The sequence below is a fragment of the Podarcis liolepis genome (assembly GCF_965112155.1).
Source record: "Podarcis liolepis genome assembly, chromosome: 3".
Lineage (NCBI taxonomy): Eukaryota > Metazoa > Chordata > Lepidosauria > Squamata > Lacertidae > Podarcis > Podarcis liolepis.
The window spans coordinates 7,423,372-7,446,585 of NC_139557.1; the positions used below are offsets into that span (position 1 = coordinate 7,423,372).

General features: G+C 44.6%; 2 long non-coding RNA genes across 2 annotated transcripts in view; both read right to left on the bottom strand.

Moving 5' to 3' along the window:
• LOC310703225 overlaps window positions 1–23,214 on the bottom strand; it is a 95,471-nt gene that overhangs the window by 33,962 nt on the left and 38,295 nt on the right. The gene's annotated exons all lie outside the window — the stretch shown is intronic.
• LOC310703243 lies at window positions 9,418–21,269 on the bottom strand. Its single transcript, XR_014524033.1, has 3 exons — window positions 19,066–21,269; window positions 13,335–13,455; window positions 9,418–9,857 (listed from the first exon to the last, which is right to left on the bottom strand). It is a non-coding gene; the product is annotated as an uncharacterized lncRNA (long non-coding RNA).

Below are 23,214 nucleotides of genomic sequence, written 5' to 3' on the forward strand. Positions count from 1 at the left end.
TGTCTTGCCCTGTTGACAACCTGCTGAAGTTCCCAAAGGATAGGGCGCCTTCCCATGCCTTCAAGGTTATGTAGAATAAAAAAATTCAGCGTATGTTTCGTACTCCCCTCCTCCCTTCCCTCCATTGTCAGCTAGGCTGGCCAGATGCTCATGCTTGTTCTGCAAGCTACACCTGGTGAAACCCAATCTTCTGCACAACTATTAAAGGTGCAGGAGCCCTGTTTTCCTTTGCCCCTGGCCTCCTGTTGCCTGGCCCAGCGCACGATGTAGAAATACTGAATAGCTATTGTAACCTTGTTGTTGTTGTTGTTGTTTAGTCGTGTCCGACTCTTCGTGACCCCATGGACCAGAGCACACCAGTCACTCTTGTATTCCACAGCCTCCTGTAGTTTGGTCAAACTCATGCTGGTAGCTTCGAGAACACTGTCCAACCATCTCGTCCTCTGTCGTCCCCTTCTCCTTGTGCCCTCTATCTTTCCCAACATCAGGGTCTTTTCCAGGGAGTCTTCTCTTCTCATGAGGTGGCCAAAGTATTGGAGCCTCAGCTTCACAATCTGTCCTTCCAGTGAGCGCTCAGGGCTGATTTCCTTCAGAATGGATAGGTTTGATCTTCTTGCAGTCCATGGGACTCTCAAGAGTCTCCTCCAGCACCATAATTCAAAAGCATCCATTCTTCGGCGATCAGCCTTCTTTATGGTCCAGCTCTCACTTCCGTACATCACTACTGGGAAAACCATAGCTTTTACTATACAGACCTTTGTTGGCAAGGTGATGTCTCTGCTTTTTAAGATGCTGTCTAGGTTTGTCACTGCTTTTCTCCCAAGAAAGCTCTTGCCTTAGGTGTGTCTCAATTGCTGGATACTCGTGGTCAGCCTCTCTTTGAACAGATGAGTACTTTCCTTCTGTTTGGGGGGTGTTTCGGGTTTGTTTTTTTAAAGAAATCTCTTTTGTCCCGTCCCCCCACTAACTTGCTTTCAAAAATGGGGGAGGTAGGACTTGCCTACACAATTCTGAAGTGTTCTGTATAACAGTGCAACCAGTGTGCACTTTTTCCTTGTCTCTCATCCGATTACAACAAGAGCGTATTGTAATGTATGCCTTCCATAGACTTCAATAACACAGTTCAGGGAAAATGACAGGTCAGCAGGCCTTGTTTCAAGTTTATGAACTGACAGGCCACTTTCAATGACAAAAAGAAAATGTAACTTAGGCCTGTTTAAAAGCAGCGATTGTCAGATCACATGTTCAGTATGTCATGCGAAACACACTTCATTAAGGACCGAATTACTTGACTTGTAACATGAGCTAAATTAAAGTCAATGTCAGACTGCATAAATCACACATTTAAATGTATTGCTTAAGTGCACTGAAACAGTCATCGTCGCCCTTCACCCCACAAGTAACCCAAAAATCTGGGCTTCATTTTTTCTTAGTTGCAAAGATGACAGATATAGAGGCTTTTCCCCACTACACCCCTTTGTTAGGACGCATAATCTTGCTGTCAAAAACTATTGAAATTTGAACAGCAACAGTCCACTGCCACCAACAATAAAGCAAATGTACTGCATAGTAGGCTGACAATTTACAGAGGGACTTATATAGGGAACATAAAGAACAGCCATCATGTGACAGGGCAACCAAACCCAAATTTGCTTTTATAGCAGCTTAAGTTCAAATAAGATCCCAATTTCTTATAATAAAAATTGATCCTGTTGATTAATATTGTAGTAAAATGCACTCTAGATATCTCAAGTGTGGTGTGTTCTTGAGAAGGAGTCAGAAGCTTCAGCTGGAAGAGTTTGTTGCTGATGCATGTTGGGAGGTGAGAACTTATTCCTCCACTTTTGTGGCAACCTGTGATTCTCCTCTGGCCCCAATTCAGGGTGCTGATAACCTTTCAACTCTCCATCTCTTTAAAGTGTTATTAGGCCTAGGTAAAGGTAAAAGGAGGGACGCGGGTGACGCTGTGGGTAAAACCTCAGCGCCTAGGACTTGCTGATTGCATGGTCGGCGGTTCGAATCCCTGCGGCGGGGTGAGCTCCCGTCGTTCGGTCCCAGCTCCTGCCCACCTAGCAGTTCGAAAGCTCCCTTAAGTGCAAGTAGATAAATAGCGGGAAGGTAAACGGCATTTCCGTGTGCTGCTCTGGTGCCGGTTCGCCAGAGCAGCTTCGTCACGCTGGCCACGTGACCCGGAAGTGTATGCGGACAGCGCTGGCTCCTGGCCTCTAGAGTGAGATGAGCGCACAACCCTAGAGTCTGTCAAGACTGGCCCGTACGGGCAGGGGTACCTTTACCTTTTTAAAGGTAAAAGGACCCCTGACAATTAGGTCCAGTCGTGATGGACTCTGGGGTTACGGCGCTCATCTTGCTTTATTGGCCGAGGGAGCCGGCGTACAGCTTCCGGGTCATGTGGCCAGCATGACTAAGCCGCTTCTGGCGAACCAGAGCAGCGCACGGAAACGCCATTTACCTTCCCGCCAGAGCGGTACCTATTTATCTACTTGCACGTGGTGTGCTTTCAAACTGCTAGGTTGGCAGGAGCTGGGACCGAGCAACAGGAGTTCACCCCGTCGCGGGGATTCGAACCACCAACCTTCTGATCGGCAAGCCCTAGGCTCTGTGGTTTAGCCCTAAGACCATGCATTTGCAGAAACTGGTGTGGGCCCCAATCCAGAGTGGGAGCCTGCTCTGTAATGGAGCTCCTACACTCCCCCCTCCCCTTCCAAGAAATGAAAATGGACAGCTTAGTCATGCCATTTTAGCAGGGTGAGTAATGTGGTCAGTATAGCTGAGCCCTTATGCCAGCCCATCATTCCTGGCCAGGGGGAGAACAACACAGCTTCTCCTGCTGCCACTCCCACCGTTCTGTGTCCCTTTATCTCCGACCTTCTGTTTGTGTGTGTATCTTTTTTCCATATAGAAAGTTACGTTTGTTACTTTTTTCTAATAATGGTTATCTCTGGCTTTCTATGGACAGTGGTAACGGTGCCATTTTAAGAGTTTGGATTTTGATATCCCACTTTATCACTGCCCGAAGGAGTCTCAAAGCGGCTAACATTCTCCTTTCACTTCCTCCCCCACAACAAACACTCTGTGAGGTGAGTGGGGCTGAGAGACTTCAAAGAAGTGTGACTGGCCCAAGGTCACCCAGCAGCTGCATGTGGAGGAGCGGAGACGCGAACCCGGTTCCCCAGATTACGAGACTACCGCTCTTAACCACTACACCACACTGGCTCTCATTTTATCTTCTCAACAGTCACCCAGAATGCAATGCCCAGGAAATATGCTTAGTTCTCCCTGGATTTCCCTCCCCCCTTCCTTTTTTTTTGGATGGGGGTGGCTGACACTCGGGTGCCCACATAGGGTTTGTTCTATTCCCCCCCCACACACACACACACACTTCTACAAATCTCCGATATCCCTGAGCCTATTGATGGCACCTCCTTATATGTGTGTGCTGTCATTTTGTCTTATTAAGCAATGGCACTCGTTGGAAAGAATGGAAACAAAAATAGACGATATTGTTAATAATTAGATAGGTATGCCTTTATAAAAGATTAATCAAGATGGATTTGGACTGTTTATCTATTGGATGTGTATATATTTAAATATCAGATTCCTTTGGCTCATTTATACTTTTGTGAATCACAAGCAGCTTTGCTGTAATGAGAGAAATGGCCCTGATTTTTAAGAAAGCCTGAAGTTGCTTACAGGAACATTGAAACTAGAAACTCTGCATTGATTTTATTTCTGCTGTTCATGAAATATATCAGCTGCAACTCTAAATTCTTTTACAGTCCGATTCTAAACTTATTAACTTGGAAATAAGTCCCATTGATTTAACTAGAATGTACCTCTGAGCAAGTCTGCGTAGAATGTCAGCCTTAATTGGGAGTTTCTCTTAACTAATGAGTAAGAGTGTTAAGGACTGCAGGCTTATCTTTTTTCTCTCCCCTGAAGAATGAAAAAAATAACAAGGAATGATTATTTTTAGCTGGATTGTTCCTGTGTTTTATCTTTAAATGGGTGCATGAAGTCAAGTGATGGAGAGGGTTTTTCCTCTGCTGTCTGCCATCTGGGTTATGTCTGGTCAACGTCGTCATGGAGGGGAGGAGGGTGATATGTGGAAAGAAATGGAATCTGGCAAAGGAAAAGAAAGAGAAACTCAAAAGTTGGGGTGAAAAAAGGCCAAAGTAACTTTGTTACTTAGACTGCAATCCAGTGGTCCCTGAGGCACCTTTCCAGGGACTGTTGGATTGCTGTCTAAGTAAAGAGGCTGGTCCATCACAGCAAATGGAGAGCTGTCCCACCAACCGCAGTCTTCCCTCAACCTTCACCAGATGAGGCTCCACCTGAGAACAGGGTTGTTGCATGGGCATTTATTGGGTAGTGCCTGGGATATCATCAGAGATTATGAGCATGAGTTATTTAGTGCAGGATCTCTGCCCATTGCAGATCTCTCTTGTTGTTGTTGTTGTTTAGTCGTTTAGTTGTGTCCGACTCTTCGTGACCCCATGGACCAGAGCACGCCAGGCACTCCTGTCTTCCACTGCCTCCCGCAGTTTGGTCAAACTCATGCTGGTAGCTTCAAGAACACTATCCAACCATCTCGTCCTCTGTTGTCCCCTTCTCCTTGTGCCCTCCATCTTTCCCAACATCAGGGTCTTTTCCTTGGGAGTCTTCTCTTCTCATGAGGTAGCCAAAGTATTGGAGCCTCAGCTTCAGGATCTGTCCTTCCAGTGAGCACTCAGGGTTGATTTCCTTCAGAATGGATAGGTTTGATCTTCTTGCAGTCCATGGGACTCTCAAGAGTCTCCTCCAGCACCATAATTCAAAAGCATCCATTCTTCAGCGATCAGCCTTCTTTATGGTCCAGCTCTCACTTCCATACATCTCTACTGGGGAAACCATAGCTTTAACTATACGGACCTTTGTCAGCAAGGTGATGTCTCTGCTTTTTAAGATGCTGTCTAGGTTTGTCATTGCTTTTCTCCCAAGAAGCAGGCGTCTTTTAATTTCGTGGCTGCTGTCACCATCTACAGTGATCATGGAGCCCAAGAAAGTAAAATCTCTCACTGCCTCCATTTCTTCACCTTCTATTTGCCAGGAGGTGATGGGACCAGTGGCCATGGAGACAATAATATCCAAAGCTGCAAGTTGTACTCTGAAGTCAGCCCCTCTCTGTTTTATGGGATCTCCTCTGTAGTAAGCAGGTTTAGGATTCCTGCTTTAGCATCGCATTGAGACTGCACTCCTGTGCAGGCTTGCTTGGGAGTAAGCCTCCATTCTACTTAAACCTGCAAATGATAAGGCTGCATGCCTAAAATGTAGCAGGGACTTGCTTGGTTTGGTTTGCAGGATTCCCCCACAATAGACCATTCCTAACAATATTCAATAGTCAGGGGATACAGAGTGTGTTTAATAGGAGAATGTTCATTGCACTTGAAGGGTTTGAATGTTTTATTCGCCGTGTAGAAAAATTCCCTTTGAATAGTTTTACAGGGATTTTTATGGAGCAATTACAAAGCAAGATTCTTGATTAAATATACAAATTCAGGTAAAGATTCAGAATGAAACAGTTAATGAGAGCCAGGATTATAGTTCTGCCTCTTAACACCTTTGAGTCTGGTATCACTAATTAACACAACATCACTTCTCTGCTACTGAAATACAACCATTCCCCACCCCCACCCCTCTCTCTACGCCAGAGAAGTCGAAGGAGGCAGTTCTACAGATGATTGGCAAAAACCATCAGCACATAATGTGAATAACACACAAGCTTATTGAGCTATGGTGCCCAAATTAAAACCTACACTCTCCAGAAAGGCCTTCTTAATATCAGTCAGAGAGATTTACAATTCTTGAAATAAAAAAATTCCTTCCAGTAGCACCTTAAAGACCAACTAAGTTAGTTCTTGGTATGAGCTTTCGTGTGCATGCACACGAAAGCTCATACCAAGAACTACCTTAGTTGGTCTTTAAGGTGCTACTGGAAGGAATTTTTTTATTTTGACTATGGCAGACCAACACGGCTACCTATCTGTAATTACAATTCTTGGTCATTGATGTATTTTCCAAAGGATCTTCTGATTCACTGAAAGATGATTGTATCAGGGTTAATCCAGCTGCCAGTAGAATTGCATGTATCTTCCAGTCATCTGTGGCTTAAATCAGCAGCATATGACATTTGTCATGTTCCCACATGCTGCATGCATAACCTGGGTCCTTCTGTTGTAGAAGATAATTCACACCAATGGTATGGAGAAAGGAACTTTACTGTTGGAAACAAGAGCTGATTCCATGACAGCATGCAAGAAGAAAGAAAAGTTTGTTATAGTATCCCATTGGTGGCTAAGATGACATTTCCTAACTCAACATTTTCCCAACAGAAAACATATTGCAACCAAGAGTGGTCAAGAAATCCTCTTGAACGACTTCTCTTTGCCTTATTTTTTTTACCACAGAAAGCTGAAGAGAAATACATTCCAGCTTAATATTTCCTGTCATATTTTCAATCTCACTCTCATAGAGCAGAGCCCTCTTTTACTTATATTCTTGTTGCTCATTTAAGACTTTTTGCGTATTTTATTATTATTTATTTGCATATTCAATGAATAGAAGCTCTACTGCATAGCAATTGAAGGGTTCATCTTTGTAGAGTATGTCATGCTTGTGTTTTCCATATTTCACCAAAGTGTATTTTTTGCTTTATCCATTTTAGTGCAATCTTTAACAGGTACACACTTTATGAGAGCAAGAAGGAAGGAAGGAAAGAAAGAAAGAAAGAAGGAAAGGAGTAGGATCAGCTCAGGGTAGTTGCGCAAAGTCTTTTAGGGTTCATGCTTTAATATCTTTTTAACCAGTTGTGAATGTTAACAAACATCTTAATTAATAAACAAACAGTTGTTATGGAAATATGTCATCACATTTGGTCCAGAACCAAAGAGGACATCATTCTGTGGCTTTCGACATGACGTTCTTTTCTTTTCTTTTATCAATAACTAGTCTGGACAACTCTTCAATTTTTGAAACTTTTTGGAGCAGTTGTGTTTTTGGGATTATGGCCTTTTCGTAGCCAGTGAAATACACCTGTAAAAGGAACCATTATAAACCTAGGGCTGCCATACGTCCAGGAAGTATGTCCAGAAGGCAGTGCTTTGTCCTGGATCTTAGGCAAGTCAATTGAAAAATCACATTCTTTTGGCGTTCGTGTTTTAAATAGCTCAACAACTTTTGGGGCAACCTTAGTCAACCACCAGTATAAAGTCTGCAGGACAAGTGAGCAAATGACGTTCAAACAGCAAAAACTTTGAAGCATTTTATGTTTGCTTATATCAAATTTAATCCGTCACATTATATCCTTTTATATCTGTATTGCAGGTTTGGGAAGGACATCAATGCATGTTTTCTTCTCTTCCAGCTGCTAAGAAAGGAAGAAGATGCAACATGACTGGGCAGCTGGCAACTGTGTTCAGTACAGAATCCGTTGCCTTTCCAGATTTGGTAAAGAGGCCTGCCTTTTCTTCAGCTGAGCAAGGACACCAAACCAAAGCACTAGGATTATGTATTGCTGGAAATTTTGCTATCCCTTAGCAGATGCCATATACATCAAAACCCTTAAGATGAGCTAAGACAGACTTTGTTTATATTATTTAAAGCATGTATAGCTTGCCAAGGTAGCTAATAGTCTAAAAACAGTAGGTGTTAAATACTTTTTAAAAAAGAAAATAAAGAAAATGATTGAAGTCAGAGTTAAATGCCAGAAGCAGCAGAACGAAACATACATTTCACAGCAATAAAGAAAAAGAGAGGAAAAAAACCTTAAATTCTATGATTCTATGACAATAGGGGTAGACTATAATTCCCATCAGCCTCAGCCAGCTGCAGGGAATTGTGGTCCAAAATTCTGGAGGGCATCATGTTGGCTACCCCGACTTAAAATAGTGGTAATATAGAAACACCAACCGATCAAACTTCACTGTTAAAATGTCCCTAAAAGACAAGGAGGAAGGTTGGTAATGAAATCCCTTTGCCACATGGCACAAAACCATGAAAGAGATGGCAAGTTCCCTGAGGATGGAGTTCCAGAGCTTTGGCATCGCTCCCAGCTCCATTTCAACACTGCCTCTAGCTTTCTCAATTCATGTAATAGTGCCACTGTATTCTGCTCTGGTCAGACCTCACCTGGAGTACTGTGTCCAGTTCTGGGCACCACAGTTCAAGAAGGACACTGACAAACTGGAACGTGTCCAGAGGAGGGCAACCAAAATGGTCAAAGGCCTGGAAACGATGCCTTATGAGGAACGGCTAAGGGAGCTGGGCATGTTTAGCCTGGAGAAGAGGAGGTTAAGGGGTGATATGATAGCCATGTTCAAATATATAAAAGGATGTCACATAGAGGAGGGAGAAAGGTTGTTTTCTGCTGCTCCAGAGAAGCGGACACGGAGCAATGGATCCAAACTACAAGAAAGAAGATTCCACCTAAACATTAGGAAGAACTTCCTGACAGTAAGAGCTGTTTGACAGTGGAATTTGCTGCCAAGGAGTGTGGTGGAGTCTCCTACTTTGGAGGTCTTTAAGCAGAGGCTTGACAACCATATGTCAGGAGTGCTCTGATGGTGTTTCCTGCTTGGCAGGGGGTTGGACTCGATGGCCCTTGTGGTCTCTTCCAATTCTATGATTCTATGATTCTATGATTCTATGATTCTATGATTCTATGATTCTATGATTCTATGATTCTATGATTCTATGATTCTATGATTCTATGATTCTATGATTCTATGATTCTATGATTCTATGTCCAACAGCCGAATATAATAGGTGTGGCCAAAGAGAGGCAGGTCTAGGCAATGTGAAGAGCATAGAGAAGGTGTTTGGGGCACTAGTGATGAGATGGTGCAATGAGGGGCACAACAGTAGGTTCAGCTAGGTCAGGCCCAGGATCCATTTAACAATCCTAAAACATTTCAGGAATTGGTTTGGAGTGCAGGCAGTGGGTTGTGAAGATTTCACACACAGCTCATAGATGCAAAGCCTTAAGTCTTCCCTGTCCTAGGTTGTTCTGTAAGTCCCTAGACGTGTCTTTGAAAAATGACTATCCTCATCACTATTACCAGCACAGTTTCTTCTCTAAACTGCCAGTCACATCTTATAAGTTGACCACTGAGGAAGAAGAGAAGAAGAAGAAGAGTTTGGACTTGATATCCCGCCTTTCACTACCCTTTAAGGAGTCTCAAAGCGGCTAACAATTCCTTTTCCCTTCCTCCCCCACAACAAACACTCTGTGAGGTGAGTGGGGCTGAGAGACTTCAGAGAAGTGTGACTAGCCCAAGGTCACCCAGCAGCTGTATGTGGAGGAGCGGGGAATCGAACCTGGTTCACCAGATTACGAGTCCACTCTTAACCACTACACCACACTGGAAACCAAAGTCCCAGAATTTGGGGTGTGCGGACAGCTGGACCTGCATGCCCACTTCTCAAAGGCATCAACACCATCCTCCCTGCATGATGAAGAAGAACCCAGCTCTACTCTTGAGTGGGTGGAGTTATTTTTGGCCTTATGAAGATTACCAAAGTGGAACCAAAGAAAGTGACAGTTACATTTTCACATCCTGCACACTTTCTGCCCGAGAATCTGATTTCTGGAGGGAACCTCATGTGTGCACAGTCCCGTCTAAGCATTTCTCTGGACAAGGTCAAGTGATCTGTGGTCAAATTAACATAGCTTGCACTCAACTGATTTTGTTCCCTTTCATTTCAGCCTCCGCATTCATGTGCCTTTTCCAAGCCATCATCCTTCGAAGAAGCTCAAAGGAACTTGAATAAAGAAGTGCCTGTCTCCACATGGTTTGCCTTCCCTACCACATTAAAAAAAAAACACCCTTTATGCATAACTTTCAAGTGAACCACAATTCATGACAATGTTTTTCCAAGTGTTTTACTTGGTTTGGATGAGTTTATTTTTCCTGCAGTGCTAGGAGTGTGGTGCTGACTGTCTCACAGTGAGAGACAAACTGGAGTGGCTGCCAGGATGTCATAAAGAAATCAGGTAGCCAAGGGAATGGCCTCCTGAAGGAAGGGAACTCATTTATCTTGAACAGAAAACCTCCCTTCATGGCTGGCTCCTTGTCCAACTCTAAGATACACTTAACCTATCAGCAATGGGAGATTAAATACCCCCTTCTTCCCATGGGTCAATTTCATCACCTCCATGGGTGACCTCCCCATGCCCCTCTCCTTTTTTTGTTTTGTTTTGTGCAAAAAAACATACTTATCCCACTTCTGTTGCAATTATAATGAATGACCACATGGAACATATCACAATGTAAAAGGAGCAGATTTACAAAAGAGAAAACTGGCATTTGTGTTCTGAACTCTTATTGATATATTTTGGAATGTAGCCATGCATGTGTAAAATTTCAGGAGGGAAAACACACACATTAACTGGATATAACTTAATCGGGAATAGTAAAAGCACTAAGCCGTTTCACATTCTAGCTTTTACTTCATCCTGTACTGAGTTATCTTGGGTTTTCCTTGGGTTTCAGTGTAGGAACAGTCGCTACACTTTTTTTTTGGTCAGCTAAAAAATAATACCAACCCACCCCCCAGAACATATGGGTTAGGAAACCAAATGTTCATTTTTCCTAGAGGAAACAACTAGTGCAGTCAATCCACAAACCTCTTGCCAAGGTATGCATGGATGGCTGACATTAAGGGGTGTGAAGCAGCCTTTTTGGGAGGTACATGCCTAATGTTGCCCTTGATGGCAGAGTCCCAACACAGGCACTGAGGCATCTTCTGAAGGCTATTTGAAGGTTGTTACCAAAAATTACAGTGGTGCCTCGCAAGACGAATGTTTTTTGTCTTGCGATGCACGGTTTCCCATAGGAATGCATTGAAAATCAATTTATGCGTTCCTAGGGAAACCACCTTCAGACCAGGTCCAGGGACAGTCTGTCCCCGGACCTCTTCTGAAGGCTGGGGGGGGGACAAGGGCTTTTCTTCCCACCCCCAGCATTTTAAAAAACCCGGGACAGCGGAGGACTTCTCCGCTGTCCGGGCGATCTTAAAATGCTGGCGGGCGGCATTTTAAAATCGCCCCGGGACAGCGGAGGACTTCTCGGCTGTCCGGGGCGATTTAAAAGCCCCTGGGAAGGCAGGCAGGGGGGACAAAGACTTTTGCCCCCTGCCAGACTTCAGAAGAGGTCCTGGACCTCTTCTGAAGGCGGGCGGGGGGCGAAAGTCTTTGCTCCCCCCCCCCCGCCTGCCTTCAAAACCCTCCGGGACAGGCAGGCAGGGGGGAGCAAAGACTTTCGCCCCCTGCCCGCCTTCAGAAGGTGTTCCCTCCCCGCCGCCCGGCTTCGGAGCATCGTTCCAAAGCCGGGCGGCGGGGGCAGGTGTTCCCTCCCTGCCGCCCGGCTTCGGAGCATCGTTCCAAAGCCCGGCGGCGGGGGCAGGTGTTCCCGCCCCGCCGCCCGGCTTCGGAGCATCGTTCCAAAGCCCGGCGGCGGGAGGAGGTGTTCCCGCCCCACCGCCCGGCTTCGGAGGAGGTCCAAGGACAGTGGGGAAGATGCGCTGCGCTTCCCCGCTGTCCCGGATATTTCCCTATGGGCTGTCATCTTGCGAAGCAAGCCCATAGGGAAATTCGTCTTGCGAAGCGCCTCCAAAACGGAAAACCCTTTCGTCTAGCGGGTTTTCCGTCTTGCGAGGTACCACTGTATAATCTTTACATTAGTCTTCTGGTTCACGTCCACATACTCCAGTAGGCCTATCTCATTCTTCAGTACCTGAGAAACACATTCTAAACAAGCCATCCCTAACCTGGTGCCCTCCAGATGTTTTGCACTACAACGCCCATCATCCCTATGGCAACTTCAGCTAATGGGAGTTGGACATCTTCAGGGCATCATGTTCAAGAGGCTGTTCTAAGCAAACTGACCATGTTCTGGAGAGGGGAAACGCTTTAAATACATTGGGTGGTACTCAACTAACTTTTCTCAGAGTAGACCTATTAAAGTTAATTAGCATGATTAAGTTGGGCCCATTAATTTCAACAGGTCTACTCTGCATAAAACTCAGTTGAAGATAGCCACCCCATTATCTTAGTACCCATAGACCCAGGAGTCAAATAAATATGGTGCAAGATGTGTGAACCTTTGGGTATGTTCTGGGAGCGATATCTGAATCTTGTCCTATCAGTGGCGTAGCGTGGGGGGTGCAGGGGGCGCCGGCCGTACCGGGCGCAACATTTGGGGGTTAGGGTTAGGGGGAGCAAATCCACGGGTTAGGGGGCGCAAATTACTTGCCTTGCCCCGGGTGCTGACAACCCACGCTACGCCACTGTGTCCTATTAAAAAAATGCACCCATTGGCTTTTTCTTTCTGCCTCCCTGCAAACATTTTAAAAATTAGAATAAAGAAATGTAATGACAGCATGGCCTTTAAAATAATTTGTTTATAGCTGACAAACTTGTTGTCAATATGCTTTTGCCCAATGAGCCTCATTTGGACTTATCTGACATGTTATTGGAAAGCATTAAAGTGGATTATTGATTATTTTACAGTAGAACTAAATGGCAATTGTTTGGACTTGCCAGTGAATAAGCTACAAGCCCATAATATTATATATTTTTTAAAAAAATTGAATGTAATGAGTCACTTTCACATTCTCCCTGCCTCCTCTTAGAAGTAGACACAGCATTGTTCATCATGATGGATTTTTGCAGTCTGATGGGCCTAGATGTAGACTTATGACAAACAACATTACCAGTAAGTAATTTTCTCTTTACTTCATATAAACAAATGTCTTTGATACACGACAATCTCAGGGGTATTCAGGTTTCATGCTTATTTTAAGAACTTTTGTTTACTTTGTGATCTTCGTAGACCATTGACATCCCATTTAATTTTGATGACCTTGTTTATTTTACAGCAACATACATTAAAAGTGTTCCTTTAGGTAACATTAACATTCTCAATTGTAATCCATCACCTAAGTTAACAATAGCTTTAGCTCTGTGGTGTACGTAATGGTTAAAAGCTTTAATGCAGATAGCAGTCTACATAATGAGTGGGAAAGGTCTGATCAAACAGATTTGCTTGGTTGCTTCTCTCCTAAGGGCCACTACAAATGTGACAAGTTATCTACATGAATATCACTACTTGCTGGGGGTTGGGGTGGGCGGGGGAGAGTGGAAACGGAATAATCATGTGTGGCAATTGAAACATGCATATGCTTCACTGTGCTGGGAAACTGCAGTTGGCCGGGAGTTTCCTGGCACATGATCACAATGAAACAAAAATGCACAATGTCATATGAGACTAAGTACGTGCCATGCTCATGGTGTTTCCTACTTAGCGCTCCTCCTTTACGACACCAGAAGCAGCTCTAAGTGGTGCTGCTTCATCTGGAAATCCCTCTTACTGCTATTAGAGCATCAACTCATGACATATGCTGAAAGAGAGAGAGAGAACAACTTTAGGTGGACACTGTTGGCGATCCCACAGGGTCCCTGGACGTTTCACCGTCTATTGATCCCTGTGCCACCACTTTATTTCTCACTGCCACCACCCAGGCCCTACCTGGGAAAATACTGAATCCAGCCAGGGTTAAATTGGGACATAAACTTCTGTTTATTTATTGCAGTTTAACAAGCGTGTGGTTTCATAAACGGTCTCAGTCAATTACAGTCATGGGGTGCCTATCCAGACCTATAACTTCTGCTACCTGCTCTCACTCATTAAACCACCTCTCAGATATTTACTTGTCTTCCTAGCGCCTAACTGTTCCTGACTCAGCTTATTTCGCAACACTCACTCAACCTGCCCACAGACTCTATCCCAATTCACTCCCACTCCAACCAACCACCCAACTCCCAACGAACTCCCCCCTTCGCCCCTCCCAGAGCTGGTTTTATAGTCCCTCTGACTCCACCCCCCTGGGTTCTGATTGGGTAACCTGTTTAACTATTTCACCTCCAGCACTCTCATATGTAAATGTCACAGACACAAGTATGGGGCAGGAGGAGGTGATATTCAGTATACCTCTCCCATGTGCTCCTTTGTCTCTCAGTTCCTGTTTCTTAATAGATTTCTCCCCCCATCCCTAAAAGGTCCTTAAAGATTTCCCAAAGTCCTTCCAGCAAAGATCCGCAAGCAGAGCTGGCCCACCCACGAGGCACAGCGAGCCTGCTGCCTCAGGCGTCAGATTGGGGGACAGTTGGGAGAACTGCCTGCTGCTTCACCACCTCTGCTGCCTGCTCCTCCCTAGCCTCCTTTTTTCTCCCCACGGGGCAGCTTCCATGGGTCCAGAAGGAGGCAGCTTCGGTGGGAGCAGCAGGGTGCTTCAGTGGATGGCAGATGAGGAGAAGGGGGGGCACCATTTTCTGTTTAGGCTCAAGTGGCAAACAAAATGTCCCAAGCCAGTCCTGTGCACAGGCGCATATTCAGACAGCGTGAAAGGACTATGCAGGGGGTGGTTAGTGTCCTGGGCTGGTTGGATGCAGAGGAATAGTGGGAGGAACTAGCTGGGAAACCACCAAGGGAAGAAGGTTCAGAGCCTGGGGAGTGGCGGGAGAACAACGAGAAGCGGCCACAAGGAGAAGACGGGGAAGGGCAGGTGTTGGAAGCTGAAGATGTAACAAGGCTTAGTGAGCTGGGAGAGTCGGTGGCAGAGAGAAGTCCAGAATTAGAGGCAGAAATGGGAGGAGGGAAATAATAATAATAATAATAATAATAATAATAATAATAATAATAATAATAATAATAATTTATTTATACCCCACCCATCTGGCTGAGTTTCCCCAGCCACTCTGGGTGGCTTCCAACTGAGTGTTAAAAGCAATACAGCATTAAATATTAAAAACTTCCCTAAACAGGGCTGCCTTCAGATGTCTTTTAAAGATAGGATAGCTGCTTATTTCCTTCACATCTGAAGGGAGGGCGTTCCACAGGGCAGGCACCACTATCGAGAAGGCCCTCTGCCTGGTTCCCTGTAACTTGGCTTCTCGCAATGAGGGAACTGCCAGAAGGCCCTCGGCGCTGGGTCTCAGTGTCCGGGCAGAACGATGGGGGTGGAGACGCTCCTTCAGGTATACAGGGCTGAGGCCGTTTAGGGCTTTAAAGGTCACTTTGAATTCTGCTTGGAAACGTATTGGGAGCCAATGCAGATCTCTCAGGACCGGTGTTATGTGGCCCCGGCAGCCACTTCCAGTCACCAGTCTAGCTGCCGCATTCTGGGTTAGTTGTAGTTTCCGGGTCACCTTCAAAATCAAGAAGCAGAGATAAGTCAGGCTGGTGAAGAGTCATGGTTATCTCCCCCTCCTGCTGCTACAATCCCCTCTCCTCCCCGGCCTCCCAGAACCAGAAGAGCAGGGCTGAAACACAGAGAGCTGCAACAGGCTGCATGCAGGGTCAGTCTCTGATTGCTTGGGGAAAGCCCTGGAAGGGGGGGGAGCTGTGGGGCAGCAGAGACTTTCAGTCTCGGTAACTGATTCATACTAGATGTGAGCTGCTGTACTCATTGGACCTGACACTCAGCCAGATCTGTGAAAATTGTATTTCTGCTAAGAAAGAGTTAACTCCAACTTTTAAAGGTGTGATTTACTGCCAACTCGCTCTTTGACCTTTAGTCTGTGCATGCTCCCATTTCACCATTCATTCCCCCCTCTCTATGAACCATACGATTTATTCATGCTCCAGAGCAAAAGCAACTTGCACAGCCCGCATTTCATACCATGCCTTTTCACGTTATCCATAGTAGCAGACATCGTGGTTGGGCGGATACACTTACTGGCCTACCACCAGCTGAGTTGCTGCTGTTTGGGTCCCTGGTCTTCCTGCCACATCCCTGGCCCCCTTGCTGAATGGCCAGCTGGCCAGCGCTTGCTGACTCCTCACATTCCTGGGACGGTGAGCAGGCTCAGACAGAGGGAGGCAGGCAGAACAGCACCGCCTGGCACTCCTCTCTGCGGGCATCGGGGGGATTTGCCTGCCAAGGGGTGCATCGGCCCCAGTGGGTGCGCATTCCCCCCAACCCTTGCACTGGCAAACCACATTATGACACTGGCTGTTGGGAGTGTTAAGCATCTCCACCCCACCATGCCATCTGCTACTGATTACCTGTCAGATGACCATGCCTTCAAATAGGTAAGCAACAGGATTCCACTGGGCCTGTAGAAATCCACAGAAGTGTTGAGCTTAACCTTAACTTCTACATCTGCTGAGGAGCCAGTGTGGTGTAGTGGTTAAGAGCGGTAGATTCGTAATCTGGGGAACCAGGTTCGCGTCTCCGCTCCTCCACATGCAGCTGCTGGGTGACCTTGGGCTAGTCACACTTCTCTGAAGTCTCTCAGCCCCACTCACCCCACAGAGTGTTTGTTGTGGGGGAGGAAGGGAAAGGAGAATGTTAGCCACTTTGAGACTCCTTCGGGTAGTGATAAAGCAGGATATCAAATCCAAACTCTTCTTCTTCTTCTAGGCCTGGTCACTGATTATTCTGCTCCAGTTCATACTATGTAAAGGTAAAGAGACCCCTGACAGTTAAGACCATCTCGCTTTACAGGCCGAGGGAGCCGGTGTTTGTCCGCTTAGGCAGACGGTTTTTCCAGGTCATGTGGCCAGCATGACTAAGCCGCTTCTGGTGCAACAGAACACCGACACCAGAGCAGCGCATGGAAACACTGTTTACCTACCCGCCGGAGCGGTACCTATTAATCTACTTGCACTTTTTTGGGTGCTTTCAAACTGCTAGGTTGGCAGGAGCTGGAACAGAGCAACGGGAGCTCACCCCGTCACAGGGATTCGAACCGCCGACCTTTTGATCGGCAAGCCCTGGGTTCAGTGGTTTAGACCACAGCGCCACCCGCGTCCCATTCATTCTTTCATTCATACTTTGTAGAAGTTTCAAAAAACCTGTGTGAATTCAGTGGTGTGCTAAAATGGGCATGAACTTTTCTTAGCCGGTAGAGATTACAACCACAGTCCACAAAATCCATTATTTCCTACGTGAAAGAAAAAGCACATGTATGTAGGGGCATTCTTCTTCCTAATGAAAGAGGACAAGATAAGAGACAGGGTGGCCATACGTCTGGAATTTCTCGAACACATCCGGAATACTGCAGCCAGCGGCAGTGTCCACCCAAAAAAGCACAACAACTTTTCTGTTCGGATTTTCAGTGTATGAAATATGGCAACCCTATAAGAGACATCAAGTTGAGCACATAGATATATGTTCCAGGCCATTTTCTGCAGGGTCAAGGCCACTGGGGAGATATTATGGGAGAAAATGGCCTGGCATCTGTATACAGCAGATCTGTGACAAATGCATGTTGTGAATTAACATTGAAAGCATATAGTGATCAGAGCTATTCAAGGTGTTGTAAACATCCTCACTGCAGGGCCCAATAATTCATCTATTAAATATTTACATTTGATTCACCATTTTAAAAGCTGCATATGTTACATTTCTGGTTTCAAACCCTCTTCTCCTGGAAAAGCAGTTTTTTTGGTTGTGTTTATTACAATTTCAGTTTGGTTCAAATGATTTTTCAGCCAGCGGCCATAGAAGATAATCATTTATTTGTATGCCTCCTTTCCAGATGCAACATATAAAACAATGACATAACTACAAACATAACAAAACATCAAAAAGTACACAACCAAATTGAAAAATTTCCACATAAATCATAAGCCTCAAAATTATTATTATTATTATTATTATTATTATTATTATTATTATTATTATTATTATTATTACCCCACCCATCTGGCTGGGTTTCCCCAGCCACTCTGGGCGGCTTCCAACAGAACACTAAAATACAACACCTATTAAACATTAAAAGCTTCCCTAAACAGGGGTGCCTTCAGATGTCTTCTAAAAGTCTGGTAGTTGTTGTTCTCTTTGATATCTGGTGGGAGGGCATTCCACAGGGCGGGCGCCACTACCGAGAAGGCCCTCTGCCTGGTTCCCTGTAACTTGGCTTCTCGCAGTGAGGGAACCGCCAGAAGGCCCTTGGTGCTGGACCTCAGTGTCTGGGCTGAATGATGGGGGTGGAGACGCTCCTTCAGGTATACTGGACCGAGGCTGTTTAGGGCTTTAAAGGTCAGCACCAAGTAGGGAAAGTGGGTGCAATTGGCAGGCCTTTTCTCTCACCTCCATTACCTAGCTACCTGTGAGGAAGGTAACTACCTGTATTTCCCCCTGTTTTAAAGCAATTGCTGAGCACGTGCTAGTTCTATCATGGATCCTACTGACTTATGGTGTTTTTCTGTTCCTGTTCTCTAAACAGTGCATGGTTTGGCAGCAAATCTTTACTGATTAAGGGCCTATGCCTAATTGAAAACCTGTGAGCTTCCTATCATGAAATCTACCCTTTGATTGAGTAGATAAACCCAATTAACTCCAGTTGGAGAGGACTTGCAATAATATTTTCACTTAAGCCCCACAATATTTCATGAACCATGCACGCAACTTGCCAAATATCTTTAAAAGATTTTGTGAAACCCCAAACATGCCAGCTCCCCCATCCCAGGAGTGTGAAATCTCATTTTCCAGTTCTCTGCTCAAATTTAATGAGCCGCCTCCTGTTTAACCTCCATGTGAGAAGGTTTGGAAGCATCCAGGGAAATTGTATTTCCCCCTCTTTGTAAACAAAGCGGAGATTTGGAAAAGTCCCCAAGATGTCTCTTTCCTGCTTGTGAAGAGTAAATGGCTTTCATAATTTATTTTAAATGAAGAATTGAATTAAAGTTTATTTTACAGTGAAACAAGAAAAGTTCAGAATTCAAACAAAGCAACAGGGATGAGGCAAGTCTAACCATTCAACATGAAAATGAGCTACTAAATGATGCTTCATAGGATTCACTTTCCTGACATTTTTTTTTTAAATCATTTCATTCATTACAAAACGTACACTTACCCTGAGACAAATATTATCTTCAAAATGTAAGAGTCCTCTCCTATTCACTGCAACTTGGAGTGGTACAAATAGCAGGCTTCACATTCATGAGTCGGGTTTGGGTATTTCCACATTAAATTGAAATTTAATTAATTTAATTGAAATACCTGGATTTTACTTGTGATTTTTAGTCAGTTTCTGCACAATCCTTGTGACGTTTAGTCAGCTTTGCTTTCACTTTTCTCACATTTTGTTACTTCAGGTCTTATGTAATTCCCATTCATCCCTCAAAAACAGATAGAACACGAGCCAGACATTAGCTCCTTTCTGCTGTACAGGCCATTGCTAATATTCTGGCAACAAACCTTTTGTGTCCAGATCTACACTTTGAGGTCACTGCTACAAGTCATATGTACTCAAACATTTGACTTGGAACGGATTCTGTTTCTTTTGTCAGAACTGAAAATGAATTTCTTTCAAAAATGGCAGACTGGGAAAATTATCCAGCCAAGCACAGCACACAAACATCACAAATGATGCTGAAAGCAACCGTACCCTCTGGGGCACCATACTTAGCTCCAGTCAGAAGCTGAAACCTTCAGAGCCTCCGAGCAGATGCCCACCAGGCACCCTTTGGATCCCAGGCAATTTACTTCTTTATTTTCTATGCCCTGCCCATCCACTCCCAATCCAGGAGAATACCATACTGCTTACGACATCAGCTTGAAATTAAATTTACCATACTAATTTGTGTTTAATCAACCTTTTAACCCAGACGCTCCAGTGTCCGTGAAGTTTCCTTCTCAAGAGCTTCCAAAATTAGACTGTCTGTTGAGCTCCATGCCCTGATCCAAATCTGGTCTTTAAGTCACATTCTGTTACTTCCTAGCAACCGCTGACTGATTAATCGAACTTCAGCCTGGAGCAGGTCTTGGCCGCCGCTTCTGTTTTCTGGTTTTATTGTTTTTTGGATAAGATATACTTTGTGAAAACATTAGGGATCTCAATTAAGCAGCTGGGTGACTTATAAATATATATTTATGTTTGAAGCCTAAGTGGCCATAGGCTTCCCTACTGTTTTACTTAGCTAACAAAACAACTCTATCAAAGTAAGTATTATTCCAAAACTCAACTTCCTCTGCCGAACGCTCCCATGTGTTCCATCAGTTTGGCTCACTGATGAACTACATCGTTTCTTATAAACTGTCCATGGCCCATAAATTTCCAAGCATAAAGGCTATTGCTGTGCTGTACAAATCTACTGAGGATTTTCCCCCTACCGTTTGATTTTGTTGGGTTGCAAATGAGCTGGTTAAGGATATTCCTCTTCAAGCTTTTCCTCCTCCAATGTATTATTTTGACTAAATGCATCTTTGGGCTTTCCTTCTTTTTCAGATGAATAATGACCATTATTTTAAAACTAGCGAGACGCTTTCCAAATGGAAATGTAGCCTGTTTCCGAGTGAGGGGATGAGTGAAAGCTGGAATTTCCCATCGCTCTTTCCAGCTTGTGTTTTCAAATATGTCGTGGGAGGGGGAGATTATTGGTTTGTTGTTGTTCTTATTTTTATTATGCATTTTGTGGTTTTATATTGGAAATTTATGTTGTGAAGCCCCCTGAGATCTGTGGATGAAGGGCAGAATAATAATAATAATAATAATAATAAATAATAATGATGATGATGATGGTGGTGGTGGTGGTGGTGGTGGTGGTGTGGTGTTCCCTTGGTACATGGTCCCTCAAGGGCTGCCATTTTTTTGTAGCATGATGCCTGTGCCTTTCAAAAATGCCTGACAAGGCTTGGGTTTCTTAGATTTATATATTGCTTTTCTCCACAAAAAGTTCCTAACTGACCAAAAGAAAATGCTAAAAATACATAAGCATAGTCATTGTCAGTTTATTTCTATACCAAATTTTCCATGGTAAAAACTGTCATCAAAGCACTTCACAGAAAAATCAAAGTCTAAAGTAATATCAACAATAATAAGACGTATGATATCACTGCAATATAGCACACAATCAACAAATATATAGAGACATTTAAGTAAGCATATAGCTTATTAATTGTCAAGTCAAAATATCCATTAGGCAACTCCCTTATAAAGGCTGCTAGGACTGGAGAGTGTAGCAACACAGGTGAAACCAACCCTCTCCTGCTGGCCATCAGAGAATGACTCTTCCTTCGCAGGTCGTCTTCTTGAAACATCTCTTGCATGAAGAGTCACCCCTCACACTTGTTCTTCCTGCAGCAGCTCCCTTCTGGAAGCTCTTAGGACTACAACTGTTTTGAATGAAATAGAGAGCCTGTCCATCCAGTTTGCAATTTAAAGCTGGGCACTTTCAGAACTGGAAGTAGGAGACAGGGCAAGGGGAGAATCCGGTTCACAGAATCAAGCATAGTTGTCTCCTCCTTTGTTTCTTGATGGCACCTTTTCTGACTCCACTGATGGGGTGGTTCAGGAGAAAGAGGTGAGCAGACGTACCTACGGACCTGCAGACATTATTATCATATGAACTGAATTCATGTTTAGTTGGGTAATCTGATGTCAGCCCGGCAACTCTCAATGAAGCCTTATACTTTTAGATAGGCAGCTGCCATTCAATCTAAGTCACCCTAAAGACCCATAGGACATCCAAGCACAGGAGATGTTCACATATAACCTTGGGAAAGTGCAACAGTTTGAAGGAAATGGCTGGGCGTCTGTCCATAGGTATCCACACTGACGAAGGAATCTGTAATACATGTAGCATCATTATGGTTGCCTAGGAATGAGGCTATTGTGGTCTGCTTCAAAGTCAGCCAAAAGGTAATGCAAATATTTGGGGTTGGATCCATTTGTAGGGATCCTTCTCAGAGCCCCTTGAAGTTCATTCATACTTAGAACAGAACTTACGGGGAAGCAGTCTTGGACAGAAGATGGACTAGTCTGTACTGAAACGGTACTGTAGGAAGTAAACACACAATGGAGCAGAATAGCTGTTCAGATAAGCAACAGTAAGGTACTGAGAGTTTTAGATACAGGACAGCAATTTTTTTAAACAAAAACACAACTACATACACACACTGTCATTATCCACTTACAGAATACATATTACAAGGTCTTTCAAAGGGATGCAAGTTCAAATTGTAGTTCCTGTCTATATTAAAGTAAAACAAGCAGGCTGCTGCCAGTTTTAAAGACAGTCACTTATTATTTCATACACAGAGACAACAAAACTGCAGTTATGGAAAGAAGGGTAGCATTTGCGTGCTTAAAAAGAAACTAAAGCCCTTTTATGATCTATGCTAATTTTCAGCTGCCACATTGATCTATTTGCATCTATGTTCCTGAGAGGGAGGACGTGTCCTGGGAAGGGAGACTGTAGAAGGAGGACGCCAAAACAGCCAAGATGTGCATTCTGGAGGGAAGAGGAGAAAGTCCCGGGCAGTCATCAGGGGGGTTTGGGCTGGGTGTTCACCAATATCCAGAGGATAGCCATCTCTACCTCTTGTTTAAATCAGAACCAACGAAGGCGGTGAATGTCCCTTGTGAGTGTCTAGAGGCAGTTGGAGGATGGCTGGTTGTGAAGAAGAAGAAGAAGAAGAAGAAGAAGAAGAAGAAGAAGAGGAGGAGTTTGGATTTGATATCCCTCTTTATCACTACCAGAAGGAGTCTCAAAGCGGCTAACATTCTCCTTTCCCTTCTTCCCCCACAACAAACACACTGTGAGGTGAGTGGGGCTGAGAGACTTCAGAGAAGTGTGACTAGCCCAAGGTCACCCAGCAGCTGCATGTGGAGGAGTGGAGATGCGAACCCGGTTCCCCAGATTATGAGTCTACCGCTCTTAACCACTATATCACACTGGCTCACCAATTGAGGTTGAATCCCAACAAGATAGAAGTACTGTTTCTGGGGGACATGGGGCGGGCAAGTGGGGGGGGACTCCCTGGTCCTAAATGGGGTAACTGTGCCCCTAAAGGACCAGGTGTGCAGCCTGGGAGTCATCTTGAGCTCACGGTTGTCCATGGAAGCACAGGTCAATTCTGTGTCCAGAGCAGCTATCTACCAGCTCCATCTGGTATGCTGGCTGAAACCCTACCTGTCTGTGCACTCTAGTTATCTCCCACTTGGACTACTGCAATGCACTCTATGTGAGGCTACCTTTGAAGGTGACTTGGAAACGACAACTAATCCAGAATGCGGCTGCCAAACAGGTGACTGGGAGTGGCCTCTGGGACACTAGCCCTGAAAGATCTACATTGGATCTCTGTATGTATCCAAGCTCAGTTCAAAATGTTGGTCCTGACATTTAAAGCCATAAATGGCCTCAACCC